Source organism: Tachyglossus aculeatus, chromosome 1 (genome assembly GCF_015852505.1).
Source record: "Tachyglossus aculeatus isolate mTacAcu1 chromosome 1, mTacAcu1.pri, whole genome shotgun sequence".
Taxonomy (NCBI): domain Eukaryota; kingdom Metazoa; phylum Chordata; class Mammalia; order Monotremata; family Tachyglossidae; genus Tachyglossus; species Tachyglossus aculeatus.
Window position 1 is genome coordinate 142,270,359 of NC_052066.1, and position 10,445 is coordinate 142,280,803.

The 10,445-nt window shown below is 44.0% G+C and overlaps 2 non-coding genes across 2 annotated transcripts; both read left to right on the forward strand.

Moving 5' to 3' along the window:
- The first annotated feature begins 686 nt into the window (after positions 1-686).
- LOC119935585 lies at positions 687-824 on the forward strand. The gene has a single exon (XR_005453388.1). It is a non-coding gene; the product is annotated as a small nucleolar RNA SNORA7 (small nucleolar RNA).
- Positions 825-8,708: 7,884 nt separating this feature from the next.
- Positions 8,709-8,846, forward strand: LOC119938675. Its single transcript, XR_005454488.1, has one exon. It is a non-coding gene; the product is annotated as a small nucleolar RNA SNORA7 (small nucleolar RNA).
- The last annotated feature ends 1,599 nt before the right edge of the window (positions 8,847-10,445 follow it).

Sequence of the window (10,445 nt, forward strand, 5' to 3'; positions counted from 1 at the left end):
CCTCTGCTCCTCCGCCGCTAATCTCCTCACCGTACCTCGTTCTCGCCTGTCCCACCATCGACCCCCGTCCCACGTCATCCCCCGGGCCTGGAATGTGCTCCCTCTGCCCATCCACCAAGCTAGCTCTCTTCCTCCCTTCAAGGCCCTACTGAGAGCTCACCTCCCCCAGGAGGCCTTCCCAGACTGAGCCCCCTCCTTCCTCTCCCCCTCGCCCCCCTCTCCATCCCCCCGTCTTACCTCCTTCCCTTCCCCACAGCACCTGTATATATGTATATAAGTTTGTACATATTTATTACTCTATTTATTTATGTATTTATTTTACTTGTACATATCTATTCCATTTATTTTATTTTGTTAATATGTTTGGTTTTGTTCTCTGTCTCCCCCTTCTAGACTGTGAGCCCACTGTTGGGTAGGGAATGTCTCTATATGTTGCCAACTTGTACTTCCCAAGTGCTTAGTACAGTGCTCTGCACACAGTAAGCGCTCAATAAATACAACTGATTAATTGATTGATTGATCTGTAAAATTGGGGATTAAGACTGTGAGCCCCCCATTGGACAACCTGATCACCTTGTAACCTCCCCAGCACTTAGAACAGTGCTTTGCACATAGTAAGCACTTAATAAATGCTATTATTATTATTATTATTATTATTATTATTATCATTTTATTACCAACCTGTCCCCATCTCAGGATGGCACCTAGGGAGTTTCCAGTCCTCTACCAGTCTCAGCTACGGGAGGAAGAATCAAGCAGAGGCCTACCCATTCCATTCCTAGCTTGGGCAGTGGCTAGCGAGTGGAAGGCAATCTGCTACAGGTCAAAACTCATCTTTGCTGAGCAGCAGCAGCATGGGAGAGAATCGAGGGCGGAGACTCAAGTTTACTGCGTGGAAGGAGGAAATGGTAAACCACTTCTGGATTTTTACCAAGGAAACCGGGTGGATCCACTACCAGAACGATTGCAGACGAAGGTGGGGCATTCTGGGAGAGATGTCAATGGAGTCACTATGGGTCGGAGAGGACTCGATAGCATAATACAAGACCAACCTGTCAACCCTTTCCCTTTCCCTCTTCCCTCTCCCTTCCTTCTGTCAGTCAAGTCAGACCTCCGGTATCTGGGGCAGGGGAAAGAACTCCCGTTTGGCCTCCCAGGAAGTCAGTTTTCCCTCTAATAACCCGCCAAAGTCCTGTTTAAAAATGAAAAATGAGTCACAGTTACTGATGCCATACTTTAGGCTACTGATAACTCAACAACTTCAAATACATCCTCTCCAACGCTTGTCAGAGGGTCCAATTTGTCCACGAGGGATTTTCGAAAATATCTGTAAAACCAGATGAACAGAGCAGCATTCCCAAGTGTACATCGTATTCCCCCTTTCTAGACTGTGAACCCACTGTTGGGTAGGGACCATCTCTATATGTTGCCAACTTGTACTTCCCAAGCGCTTAGTACAGTGCTCTGCACACAGTAAGAGCTCAATAAATATGATTGAATGAATGAATAAAGGAAATATTCTGCTGCATCATGCATTTCCTATTGTCCACGCTCTTCTCCTCTGCATAGTAGTTTGATTCCTCTTTCTTCAATGATATCCATGCGGGTCTTGTACCTACGAAAGAAATAAAAATAAAAGGGATTGCTTTTTTTGTTTGTTTTAACAATAAGGGAAGCCGAGAATGAGAAATAGTTTGACAGTTTATTAAAAACTGTTTTCAAGGTCAGTGAGCAATTTGTAAGAATTCATCCCCTATTAGACTGTGAGCCCGCTGTTGGGTAGGGACCGTCTCTATATGTTGCCAACTTGTACTTCTCAAGCGCTTAGTACAGTGCTCTGCACACAGTAAGCCCTCAATAAATACGACTGAATGAATGAATTCAGTTGTATTTGCTGAGCGCTTCCTGTGTGCAGAGCTCTGTACTAAGCCCTTGGGAAGTACATTTCAGCAAAAATAGAGACAATCCCTGAGCACGACAGGCTCACAGTCTACAAGAATTGCCCCCTGTGTCTACTCCATGATCTATCCAGCCCAGGACCTTGTCGTGGAACAGGGTCACCAGAAAACTTGAAAGAACCAAAACCTATGTGCTTACATAGTTCTGGATGGACAAACCAGGACTCCTAACTCTGAACTTTTCCAACCCTGAAATCCCCCTCCAGTGACCCAGCATGGCCAATGGCCCTAACTCATCTCTCTCCGTCCTTGACTCTCCCTCCAGTGACCCAGCACGGACCATACGACACCTCTAATTCTCCCCTCTCCATCCCTGACTCCCCCTCCAATGACCCAACACCCCTAACTCCCTCCTTTCCATCCTGGACTTTCTTCCAGTGACCCAGGATAGACCCTCCAACTCTTCTCCAGTGCTGACTTTCCCTCCAGTGTCCCGGCACGGACCCTCCAACACCCCTAACTCTCCCCTCTCCATCCCTGGCTCTCCTACAGTGATGCAGCATGAACCCTCCAACACCCCTCACTCTCCCCTCTCCATCCTGACTCTCCCTCCAATGCCCGAGCATAGACTGACTAACCCCACTAACTCTCCCTTCTCCAACTCTGACTCCCCTTCAAGAAGCAGCCTGGCTTAGTAGATAGAACACAGGCCTGGGAGTGAGAAGGACCTGGGTTCTAATCCCGGCTCTGCCACTTCTGCTGTGTGACCTTCATTTAACTTCTCTGTGCCTCAGTTACCTCAGCTGTAAAATGAGTATTAAAACTGTAAGGTGGGACAGGGACTGTGTCCAACCTTGTATCTACCCTGGCGCTTAGAACGATGCTTTGCACATAGTAAGCGCTTAATAAATGTCATTATTATTATTATATGATTAAAACAGCATCTGTTAAATGCTTAAAACAGCACTTAAACACCACAATTATTATTTATTAAGTGATCCAGCATGGACCGCTCATGCAATAGTGTATCAAAAGTTGAAAAGGTACTTAGCACCGATTTCCCCTCACCGATAATGATCATTTTTAGTAGTTGTCTTGTTTGGGGTTTTTCCAAATGAAGATCAAGCGCTCAATTCAATCATCCCGTACACGGATCGCTCTGAAGACAGAAAACAAGTGAGAAACTTAACTGTGGAATATTTCATTCCGGAAGGATTTTGATGATCGATGTGCCTGAGTCATCGCATTAGCTAATATACTTGGGGAGGGCTTTTCTATGGTTCATTTCTACTGAAAAGTGCCTGGCTTCCAGGATTTTCATATATTCAGAAAATGAAGCATTAATAGAAATTTCTGAAACTTAAGGGAGATATTTACTAGGGACAGAATGTGGAAAAGGGCAGGACATGATGAAAAAGGGATATAGTGCCCTTAGACCATTCTTTCCCACTTCTGAATTTATCTATCTGTTAGTCATAATGGTTCCTGAAAGCTCTACTTTTTGCCTACCGGAGGTTGAGCCAAAAATGTAGTCAACTGACATGACCAAATCCAAGTTCAAAGGTCAGACTTGACTCACTGGGGCTGCATGAAAGAGAATATTAATGTGTTAAGTGTTTACTACCTGACAAGAAGTATACTAAGCACTGGGGTAGTTACTGTATAATAATAATAATAATAATAATAATAATAATAATGGCATTTATTAAGCGCTTACTGTGTGCAAAGAACTGTTTTAATGTGGAAGTGGCATGGCCTAATGGATAGAGCACGAGCCTAGGAGTCAAAAGGACCTATAATAATAATAAAATAATAATGGCATTTATTAAGTGCTTACTATGTGCAAAGCACTGTCCTAAGCACTGGGGAGGTTACAAGGTGATCAGGTTGTCCCACGGGGGCTCTCAGTCTTAATCCCCATTTTACAGATGAGGTAACTGAGGCCCAGAGAAGTGAAGTGACTTGCCCAAAGTCACACAGCTGCTTCCCTAATGGCCCCAGCTGTTGTCAATGAAGCTGCTGTGATGTTGGCCACCCTGGGAGACAATTATTTTCCAGATTCCCTCCACCTTCCGCCACCTGAAACATCCTAGAGACCGTCGCTGCTAACAGCATAGCTCCAGAGGGCCTTCCCCCTCCTTCCACTTGTTAATTTGGGAAATAATGATTATTGCAGATGCCCAATAGAATCATCACCTGTTTCCAGAACATTAGTTATGCAGGTATAAAAGCATTTGCTGCTCTTTCACACAAATCTTCACCAGACTCCTGCCTCCCACCAATAGGCTCCTTTCCTTCCAGAGGTATAATAATGGCATTTATTAGGTGCTTACTATGTGCAAAGCACTGTTCTAAGCACTGGGGAGGTTACAAGGTGATCAGGTTGTCCCGCGGGGGGCTCACAGTCTTAATCCCCATTTCACAGATGAGGGAACTGAGGCGTAGAGAAGTGAAGTGACTTGCCCAAAGTCTCACAGCTGACAATTGGGGGTACTGGGATTTGAACCCATGATCATTCATTCATTCATTCATTCAATCACATTTATTGAGTGCTTACTGTGTGCAGAGCACTGTAGTAAGCGCTTGGGAAGTACAAGTTGGCAACATACAGAGACAGTCCCTACCCAACAGTGGGATCACAGACCACTGACTCCAAATAATAATGATGGCATGTATTAAGCACTTACTATGTGCAAAGCAGTGTTCTAAATCCTGGGGAGGTTACAAGGTGATCAGGTTGTCCCACGGGGGGCTCACAGTCTTCATCCCCATTTTACAGATGAGGGAACTGAGGCCCAGAGATGTGAAGTGACTTGCCCAAAGTCACACAGCTAATTGGTGGAACTGGGATTTGAACCCATGACCTCTGACTCCAAAGCCCGGGCTTCTTCCACTGAGCCACGCTACTTTTAGGTATCCTTACTATTGTACTTTCCAAGCACTTAGTACAGTGCAGAGGCACACAGTAAATGCTCAATAAATACAATTGAATGAACAAATGAACGACTGAATTGCCCCCTCTCTCTCGTTCTCTCTCTCTTCCTCTCCCACACTTTTTTCTTTCTTTTAATGGTTTTTGTTACACACTTACTATGTCAAGCACTTAATACAGGGCCATGCTTATAGTCAGCACCCAATAGATACCTTTGATTGACGTGCCAGGCACTGTCCTAAACACTGGGGTAGATACAGCATGGCTCGGAAGCAGCATGGCTTAGTGACAAGAGCACGGGCTTGGGAGGCAGAGGTCATGGGTTCGAATCTTGCTCCACCACTTATCAGCTGTGACATTAATAATAATAATGATGGCAGTTGCTAAGCACTTACTATGTGCAAAGTGCTGTTCTAAGCACTGGGGCAGATACAAGGTGATCTGGTTGTCCTACGTGGGGCTAACAGTCTTAATCCTCATTGTACAGATGAGGTAACTGAGGCACAGAGAAGTTAAGTGACTTGCCCAAAGTCACACAGCTGACAATTGGCAGAGCCGGGATTTGAACCCATGACCTCTGACTCCCAAGCCCGTGCTCTTTCCATGGAGCCATGCTGCTTCTCTGCTTCTCTTCATTAGACAAGTCACTTAACTTCCCTAGGCCTTAGTTACCTCATCTGTAAAATGGGGATGAAGACTGTGAGCCTCACGTGGGACTATCTGCTGATCTTGTATCTATCCCAGTGCTTAGAACAGTGCTTGGCACATAGTAAACGCTTAACAAATACCAACATTATTAAACAAGCTAATCAGGTTGGACACAGTCCTTGTCCCATGTGGGGCTCACAGTCTCAGTCCCCATTTTACAGATGAGGGAACTACTAAGGTCCAGAGAAGTGAAGTGACTTGCTCAAGGTCACACAGCAGACACGTGGCAGAGCCAGGATTAGAACCCAGGTACTTCTTACTCCCGGGCCCAGGCTCTAGCCACTGGATTGTGCTGCTCTTTTCCCTAGACATGGTTGAAAACAGCCCCAGATTTCCCAAGAATGCCATTCTCATAGTCCAAAATGTAGCCCCTCTGGCTCTGTTAGCTGCTTAATAATAATAATGGCATTTATTAAGCGCTTACTATGTGCCAAGCACTGTTCTAAGCACTGGGGAGGTTACAAGGTGATCAGGTTGTCCCACGGGGGGCTCACAGTCTTCATCCCCATTTTGCAGATGAGGGAACTGAGGCCCAGAGAAGTGAAATGACTTGCCCAAAGTCACACAGCTAACAATTGGCGGAGCTGGGATTCGAACCCAAGACCTCTGACTCCAAAGCCCGGGCTCTTTCCACTGAGCCACGCTGCTTCTCTTCTGCTTACTGTGCTTTCAGATCCAGAAGCCTAGCAGGCCTCCCATTTTCTACCTTCAAAGCCTTCTCCAAGAGGCCTTCCATCACTAAGCCCTCCTTTCCTCTTCTCCTACTCCCCTTTGTAGGCTTTTTGGTGATTTGCTCCCTTTATTCATTCCCCCCTCCCATCATCCGAACCCCATAGCATGCATGTAACATATCTGTAATTTATTTATATTAATACTTATTTATTTTATTTATTTATTTATATTAATGTCTGTCTCCCCCTTTGGACTGTAAAATCATTCTGGGCAGGGAATGTGTCTGTTATATTGTTATATTAGTACAGTGCTCTGCACACAGTAAGCGCTCAATAAATATGATTGAATGAATGAACTTAGGACAGCATTCTGCACACAGGAAGGGCTCAGTAAATACGATTGACTGAATAATAATCATTGTATTTTTTAAGCACTTACTATGTGCAAAGCACATAGATTCACCTAAACACCCTAACTTTCCTCAGAATCCTTTTTTTCCTGCCTTCATGAGCCATTATGTTGCAAACTTGTACTTCCCAAGCGCTTAGTACAGTGCTCTGCACACAGTAAGCGCTCAGTAAATATGATTGAATGAATGAATCTAGGAATGCAGCCTTGAGGCAATGACTTTGAGGGGTTCTGAAACTCACTATTTTTCATATATATTAAAAGCTATAATTATGGTATTTGTTAACTGCTTACTGTGGGTTAAACCCTGTTTTTAAGTGCTGGGGTAGCTACAACCTCAATACCTTGTATCTATCCCAACACTTAGTACAGTGCTTGGCACATAGTAAGCACTTACAATTATTATTGTTATTGTATATGTTATATATACAGACTGAGCCCCCTTTATCCTCTCCCACCCATCCCCCCCACCCTACCTCCTTCCCCTCCCCACAGCACCTGTATATATGCTTGTACAGATTTATTACTCTATTTATTCTACTTGTACATATTTACTATTCTATTTATTTTGTCAATGATGTGCATCTAGCTTTACTTCGATTTATTCTGATGACTTGACACCTGTCCACATGTTTTGTTTTATTGTCTGTCTCCCTCTTCTAGACTGTGAGCCTGTTGTTGGGTAGGGACCATCTCTATATGTTGCCGACTTGTACTTCCCAAGCGCTTAGTACAGTGCTCTGCATACAGTAAGCGCTCAATAAATACGATGCAATGAATGAATGAATCAAGGAATGCAGCCTTGAGGCAATGACTTTGAGGGGTTCTGAAACTCACTATTGTTCATATATATTAAAAGCTATAGTTATGGTATTTGTTAACTGCTTACTGTGGGTTAAACCCTGTTTTTAAGTGCTGGAGTAGCTGCAACCTGAATACCTTGTATCTATCCCAACACTTAGTACAGTGCTTGACACATAATAAGCACTTACAATTATTATTGTTATTGAAACTCACTATTTTTCATATATCACAAGCTATAATTACGGTATTTGTTAACTGCTTACTGTGTGTTAAACCCTGTTTTTAAGTGCTGGGATAGCTACAACCTGAATACCTTGTATCTATCCCAACAGTTAGTACAGTGCTTGGCACATAGTAAGCACTTACAATTATTATTGTTATTGTATATGTTATATATAATAAATTTTTTTTTATTATTTGGGATTACGCGGCTTTTCAGGAGGCTATGAAAGTAGAACTTTCTCTGCTGTGGTTTTGGCTTTTCAACTTTAGTGAAGAATTTGTCTAATTTCTTCATCAAAAACCTTGTCTTTGGCTAATACCTTCTGAACACCTCTGCACGCCTTCAAATCCCCACTCCATTAAGATCATTTTTCTCCCGTTATTTTGATGAAGTCACCTGCTTCCTCGGAAAATTGATGCAAGACATTTTAATCGCCAGCTTTCAGTAGGCGGTACGGAAGTCATAACTTTCTCTCTGTCTGTGGCAATCTCTTGCAGTGATGCATCGGGTTGTCAAAGTTTGCAGAGGTCATCAATCAATCAATCAATCAATCAATCGTATTTATTGAGCGCTTACTGTCTGCAGAGCACTGTACTAAGTGCTTGGGAAGTACAAGTTGGCAAAATATAGAGACAGTCCCTACCCAACAGTGGGCTCACAGTCTAGAAGAGGGAGCCAGTGAACAAAACCAAACATATTAACAAAATAAAATAAATAGAATAGATATGTACAAGTAAAATAAATAAATAAATAGAGTAATAAATACGTACAAACATATATACATATATACAGGTGCTGTGGGGAAGGGAAGGAGGTGAGGCGGGGGGGGGGATGGCGGGGGGAGGAGGGGGAGAGGAAGGAGGGGGCTCAGTCTGGGAAGGCCTCCTAGTCTGGGAAGGCCTCCTTCCCAGATTCCTCTGAACTTCCCAGATTCCTCTGATGATTCCTCTGAACGAGAAGCAGTATGGCCTAGTGGAAAGAGCTCTGACCTGGCTTCTAACTCCAACTCTCCCACTTTTTTTTTTTTAAGTGGCATTTGTTAAGCACTTACTATGCGTCAAATAACCTCTCAGCGACGCACCTGGAGAGTTTCCAGTCCTCTACCAGTCTCGACTACGGGAGGGAGAGTCAAGCGGAGGCCTACCCATTCCATTCCTAGCTTGGCCAGTGGCTAGCGAGTGGAGGGCAACCTGCTACAAGTCCAAACTCACCTGTGCTGGGCAGCAGCGGCACCGGAGTCGAGGATGGAGACTCAGGTTTACCGCGCGGAGGAGGCAGTCATAAAACCAATTCCATATTTTGACCAAGAAACCTCTCTAGATCCACTACCAGAATGATTGCATCCCCCTTTTAGACTGTGAGCCCGCTTTTGGGTAGGGACCGTCTCTATATGTTGCCAACTTGTACTTCCCAAGCACTTAGTACAGTGCTCTGCACACAGTAAGCGCTCAATAAATACGATTGATGATGATGATGATTGCAGGTGGAGGTGGGACACTCTGGGAGAGATGTGTCCGTGGCATTGCTATAGGTCGGACATGACTCGACAGCATAAGACAACAACAACAACAGGTGTCAAATGCTATCCTAAGTGCTGGGAAGATCCCTATCCCACATGGCACAGACCCTTGTCTAAATGGGAGGGAGAGCAGGAGAACTGAGGCACAGAGAAGTTGTTACTTTCCCAAGGACACACAGCCATCATTAGAACTCTAAGTCCTCTGAGTCCCAGGCTCGTGCCCTTTCCACTAGTCCATGCTGTTTTTCTACTTGCCTGCTGTGTGACCTTGGACAAGTCAACTTTTCTGAACCTCAGTTTCATATCTGTAAAATGTTCAGGATCTGTTCTCCCTCCTATTTATCATCATCATCAATCGTATTTATTGAGCGCTTACTGTGTGCAGAGCACCATACTAAACGCTTGGGAAGTACAAGTTGGCAACATATAGAGACAGTCCCTACCCAACAGTGGGCTCACAGTCTAAAAGGGGGAGCCTCGAGCCCCATATGGGGCAGGGAATATGTCCGACGTGATGAACTTGTGCTACCCCAGTGCTTAGAAAAGTGCTTATAATAATAATAATAATGACATTTATTAAGCACTTACTATGTGCAAAGCACTGTTCAAAGTGCTGGGGAGGTTACAAGGTGATCAAGTTGTCCCACGGGGTGGGGGGGGAGGCTCACAGTCTTAATCCCCATTTTACAGATGAGGTAACTGAGGCTCGGAGAAGTTAAGTGACTTGCCCAAGGTCACACAGCTGACAAGTGGCGGAGCCGGGATATGAACCCATGACCTCTGACTCCAAAGCCCGGGCTCTTTCCACTGCCCGTACCATCGTTATTAAGAGCTACACTTAACTCATCGACAACCCGCGGCATTAGTACAGTGCTCTGCACATAGTAAGCGCTCAATAAATACGATTGATTGATTTCCAAATGAAGTCGCCTCCCCCGTTCAACAAACTCCTTTGGTTTACGTCTGCTCTCGGGTCTCTTCAGTGCCTTGAAAATCTGCCACAAACTATGTTCAGTGCTTCTACTAATCTATTTATTGTGAATCTCGACCTATCATTCAATCCGTGGCATTTATTTATTTATTTATTTATAATTATTGAATTATTAAATAAATAGTGATTATTTATCAATAAATTACTAGTTATAAATTAATAATTATTAAATAAATAATTTATTTATTTATTTATTGAGTGCTTACTGTGAGCAGAGCACCGTGTCTCGCGCTTGGGAGAGTACGTCTTTGCACATAGTAAGCGCTTAACAAATACCATTATTATTATTA